The sequence below is a fragment of the Crinia signifera genome, chromosome 6, assembly GCF_055691185.1.
Source record: "Crinia signifera chromosome 6, ASM5569118v1, whole genome shotgun sequence".
Classification (NCBI taxonomy): Eukaryota; Metazoa; Chordata; class Amphibia; order Anura; family Myobatrachidae; genus Crinia; species Crinia signifera.
Window position 1 is genome coordinate 265,384,767 of NC_139222.1, and position 6,000 is coordinate 265,390,766.

Below are 6,000 nucleotides of genomic sequence, written 5' to 3' on the forward strand. Positions count from 1 at the left end.
CATGTCTCAGTAAAGAGCTATATAAACAGTACATATACCAGTAAGTCACAATATACACAGTAAAGTGTACCAGTAAGTGGCAATACATACTGTATGTATCCCAGACAGTAAGCAGCCATATACTGTACGGATCCCAGTAAGCAGCCAGATACTGTACGTATCCCGGTAAGCAGCCATAGTACAGTGCGGTCTCCATATACACAGCACGGTCTCCATATACACAGAACAGTACAGTGCGGTCTCCATATACACAGCACAGTACAGTGCGGTCTCCATATACACAGCACAGTACAGTATGGTCTCCATATACACAGCACAGTACAGTATGGTCTCCATATACACAGCACAGTATGGTCTCCATATACATAGAACAGTACATTGCGGTCTCCATATACACAGAACAGTACAGTGCGGTCTCCATATACACAGCACAGTACAGTTTGGTCTCCATATACACAGCACAGTACAGCATGGTCTCCATATACATAGAACAGTACATTGCGGTCTCCATATACACAGAACAGTATAGTGCGGTCTCCATATACACAGAACAGTACAGTGCGGTCTCCATATACACAGCACAGTACAGTATGGTCTCCATATACACAGCACAGTACAGTATGGTCTCCATATACACAGCACAGTACAGCATGGTCTCCATATACATAGAACAGTACATTGCGGTCTCCATATACACAGAACAGTATAGTGCGGTCTCCATATACACAGAACAGTACAGTGCGGTCTCCATATACACAGCACAGTACAGTATGGTCTCCATATACACAGCACAGTACAGCATGGTCTCCATATACATAGAACAGTACATTGCGGTCTCCATATACACAGAACAGTATAGTGCGGTCTCCATATACACAGAACAGTACAGTGCGGTCTCCATATACACAGCGCAGTACAGTACGGTCTCCATATACACAGCACAGTACAGTACGGTCTCCATATACACAGCACAGTACAGTCAACTTTAGGAGACATGATTGTTACAGATCCAATCAGCAAATGAAATCAACCACTCCAGTAACACAATACAAAATACCAATAGTAACCATGAAGTTTTGGAGCAATAAATGATTGCACCAGCAGGGACAGCGCGGACGTAGTGGTACATACATATAAATCACACTCGCTCCCAGAGTAATATTGCTGTAACGTAGGACCCTCATCTTCATCATGACACCACCAATTGATACCATTGACAGGTTTTTCATTTTGGGGTCCCAACTAAAGGCAGAGGCGAGCTGACACATATCAAGCATTCTAGCAACTTTACTGACAACAAAGAACAAACCGGGGGCCGGCATTAGGTAAGGTGACTCAAATGTATGACAACAGTGAGTATAATGGGTTCAGAAACATGAGGATCAGTGAGCAGGAGTACACCAATTAGCTACTGCACCTGTGTGAGATACACCTCTGTAAGTCATACGGGGGAGGACATGTGTCAGGCTGATTATTTATACATACATCTCACACCTACGGTGCCGCAGCCACAATCGTGTACATTATACACAGATGTGGTCTCATACACATACCCTTTGTGCACCGTACATGAGACGCTTGGTGCGACTAAAGGTGGTCATATGCTTATGAGATTTTGCCCGATTTCATCTGATTTTGACGCCTCAGGCCGATAAATCATATGAAAAGTGGCAAATTGCATGTGCGATACGATTCCGACGGTCGGGATAGGGACGACAGCGATTCCGAAACCTGCCCGTCCCGGGTTCCTGCACAATGTAATTTTGCCGCATTAGTGATCCTACTAAGAGGCGTATTCTGTAAAAAAGGTCTACGGTGGGACTTAGGGGGTGATTCTGGCTGACTCGCTTAGCAACGTAACTTCGCTGCTTAGTGAGCCAACTAACACCGCTGCTGTCCGCACATACACACCGCTTTGCGTATCGATGTTTTGCATAAACATCCATTCGAAGGGTAGCATATAGGGCCCGAATTCATTCGATGATCGCCGACCATCGAATGTTTTCTACCCTGTTCGCAAATCTAAGTCAGTCTGGGCCAGGGCCGGCCTTAGGCATAGGCAAACTAGGCTATTGCCTAGGGCATTTGGAATGCCTAGGGGCACCAGCAGCTTCTGCTGATTAAAATGATATGCAGCATGCCTATATTCAGTGTGTGAGTGAGGTGGTAACGGCATATGAAATGGAATTCACTGTAACATAGCATTCTGTATGCAGGTACAGCCACCGTCGCACACAGAATATAGGCATGCCGCATATCATTTTAATCATCGGAAGCTCCTTATGTGTGTGCTGGTCACATAACAATGCAAATAAGACAAATTTTTTAGCAAAAAAGGCACCCAACATTAGCAGAACTGGCCAGGAGCTGCATGGCCTATTGAGTCAAGATGTATGCGGAAACATCTGTATCCAAGCCGAGGCAGAGGTCACAGTGTTAGCGGATGTGCGAGTGCTGTCTGCGGGTGGGTTGGTTGTGCAATAGTGTTTGGCATATGTGTAAGGGGCATTATGTGTGTCATGTATAAATGCATTATTAATGTGCAACATATGTGTAACAGGTATTATGTGTGTCATTATGTGTATGAAGGGCATTAATAATGTGCAACATATGTGTAAGGGGCATTATGTGTGTCATTATGTGTATGAAGGGCATTAATAAAGGTTGGCATAATGTGTAAGGGGCATTATGGTAATAAGGACATGAATAATGTGTGCCATGTGTAAGGGGCATTACTGTGTGGTATTATCAGGGGTGCCGAGAGAAAGGGGTAGGGGGTACAAATTACCCAGGCCAAAGTCTGATGGGAGGGCCCAGTGGGGGCCCCGGGCCCCCTCCCCTTAAGTGACAGCAGCAGCTGCAGCTCTTCTCCTCTGCCTAGCACACACTGCTTTGTGCTGGGTTGCAGTATGGCAATGGAGGTGCTTAAAATACAATATTTTCTCAGGATTTTTTTCTAAGGGTATAATGTGAACAATGTGAGGAGGAATGTATTTAAGGTAAAATGGTACTACTGTGTGATGTAACGTGAATAAGGGACACCATCGCATGATATAATGTGAATAAAGTTGCACTACTGTGTGGCATAATTTGAATTGGGGGTACTATTGTGTGGCCATGCCCCTTCCCAGCAAGAACACACCCCTGTTTGGGCTGCGCACCAAATGTGTGCACTGTTTCTATTTAAAATATTGCGGGTAGGAGCACCAAAATGATGACTGCTATGATGAGGGTTGATGGTGCTGGGAAAGGGGAGCAGGGTCAGAGGCGGAATTAGTGGCGGTGCTAGGGGGCAGCAGCTAAAATCTTGCCTAGGGCGTCATTTAGGCTAGGGCCGGCTCTGGTCTGGGCGGACACACATGCGGCGTCCGGTCCGAGAATGGGGCAGGCGACCTCAGCCGCCCGCCCCCTCAGCCGGCACGGAGCTGTTCGCATGGGGACGCCCAGCATTTATGCAATATGAGGATACGGGTACATGGACACATCTGTGTAAGTAGGTATTATATAGGTAGATGATACAGAACATAGATATGAGTTATATGACAGATACAGGTAATAGATAGATAGATAGATAGATAGATAGATAGATAGATAGATAGATAGATAGATAGATATTACACTCTTCCCTGCAAGAGGTGGTGCAGCAGCTGCAGTGTGCGGTGAGCCCTGTATGCGGGGACTGAGCTAAGGGACAGCGGAAGGAACCCCCACCCCGGGACAGTCCCGCACAGGAGCCCGGTGACACCACGCTGTATGCGGGGACTGCGCTCTGATAATGCGGGACAGCTGCAGGCACCCTCACCCCGGGACAGTCCCGCACAGGAGCCCGGTGACCCGGCGGCGCTGCGGATGGAAGTTCTCACCTGTGAGCTGTCACCGCAGCTCCGGCATCACACTGCTGCCTCCCCGGGCACCGCTGCTCCTCATCTCCCGGCCAGTGCTCCCATGTGCTGCTCCACCCCGGCTCCCGAACACCCCGGCTCCCGGCCAGAGGGGTTACAGTCCCAGCAGCGGCACTGCTGCTCCTGCGGCCATCACACTGCAATAATCCCCGGTACACGGGAGGAAAGACCGTGCGCTGTCAGTGCTGCTGCTGCTGCGGGCAGGCCAATACACACACAGTACACAGGCAGCCCGTCCCCCTGCTGCCCCCTGCCGCCTCCTACTGGAAGTGGCACTGCATGAATGGAGGTTCCCTCACAGTGTGTCACAGCTATTTACACACACCCTATGTCCTGTGTATGCAGCACCGGGGAGTCCCTGTCAGAGGTGCATATACTAAAGCCTCCAAAAAGGAAAAGCGGTGATGTTGCCAATAGCAACCAATCAGAATTTTGTCTATCATCTTTCTTGGATGAAATAGAGAATTGATGGACAGGCCGATCGGTTGCTATGGGCAACATCACTTGGGGGCTGATTCAGACCCATTCGTTAGGGTCCGAATTCAGCCCCGTATATGATGTTCAGGGTTTGCGCACGTGCGTTTATGCCCCGGGAGCGTTTCAGTGAGTTTCACACTCGTCATACGCTCCGGGAAGGGAAAGCCGGGGGCAGATAGGGGGCAACAGCAGGGGAACGCCCAGCGTTTTTTGGGCTTCCCCATAAAAATGCTGGGTGTTCCGAGGGGCGAATTTAGGGGTCAGGCCGCCCCTAGGCACAACATTTTTGTGTCTCCCCCCCTATTTTAATGTAATCATATATGTATATACATTGTTCTTTATAAATTTCATGAAAATGTAACTGTAGCCCACCTTAATATTTTTTTAAGCACTCTGGACTGCTCACTGCAAGGAGGACCCGCAGGGAGGCACTTAATAGGACAGTGTCTTCGTCAGTCTCTCTCCGGCTCACGCACTGTGACTGACTGAGTGCAGGGAGGATCTGCACGCCGCTCAGCTGCTGGATACACAGCAGCCAATAGACTGTGTGTGTGTAGAGTATCCAATGGGCGGGATCCGGCAGCAGTGAGCCTGAGCCATTTCCGGACGCGCAGGGGGACCGTCGGATCCAGCCACTAAGCGGTGATGTAATGTGCATGGCAGAGTGGGTGGGCAGTGGCGGGTGACGAGCGGCGCTGCCGCCAACATATGATAATTCATGTATGCGGCACTCGCCGCTGCCCACCCGCTGTGCCATGCTGCTATTTAACAGAATGTCAGCCTGCCTGCCGCCCTTAATTGGTGCCGCCCTGAGGCCGGTGCCTCATGGGCCTAGGCACAAATCCGGCCCTGGGTGTTCCCCTGAGAACGCAGGCGTGGCAATGCCTGTTCGACCATCAAATGATTTCTCTCCCGTTCGGCGGTTTGCGAGCGGTTGTGTTTGCGTACACATCCCCCCGCATGCGAGCGAGGGGATTCAGTGGCGGGGGGGGGGGCAGCGTACAGCCGGGCGGGGGGCAGCGTCTACCGGTTCGCTAGGTGGCGATTACACGAAGCCTAGTGAACAGTTCTGGATCAGGCCCTTCATTTTTAGAAGCTTCGGTAAATTTACCTCAGTGACTGTTCATTAAGAGGTGTGCAAAATGCTGGAAAAAGGGCTGCTGTCTCATTTTTTACATTTGGACCCATTACAAAAATGACAAAGTATCAATTCTCCTGGAAAGCTGTCAGTCTCCAAAAACTTCCCCCCTCCCCCCCACTTCCTCGGTGGGGCGATCCGCGGGGCCAAATGATGCGAATCGCATCATTGTAGCCCCGTCCACCACCATGCAATGCCTGAAATACCGGCATTGCACTGTAGGGGTGTGGCCATGATGATGTGATTGTGCTGGCCATGCCCCCAAACAAGAGGTTCCCTCTGTGGCTCCACCCCCATCCCACACCTTTTTTAATCCCGGCAGCAGCTTCAACCCCCCCCCCTCCCCCACCCCCTCCCCTCAACTCACGGAGCTGGCTGCCCTTGTTTATAGCCGGCCTACACTATGCCAAGGTGTCACATGCTAGTCTCGCATGTGGTGCCCCGACAACAGGCCCGATTGCGTATGGTACATCAAAGGCAGTT

The 6,000-nt window shown here is 50.1% G+C and overlaps 1 protein-coding gene across 1 annotated transcript in view; it reads right to left on the minus strand.

The window, feature by feature from the left end:
• Positions 1–4,123, minus strand: part of PTPRE (protein tyrosine phosphatase receptor type E) — a 174,544-nt gene extending 170,421 nt beyond the window's left edge. The window contains exon 1 of the mRNA XM_083149514.1: positions 3,864–4,123. The gene's annotated coding sequence lies outside the window, so the exon portion shown is untranslated. The remainder of the gene's footprint in view (positions 1–3,863) is intronic.
• Between the last annotated feature and the right edge of the window lie 1,877 nt (positions 4,124–6,000).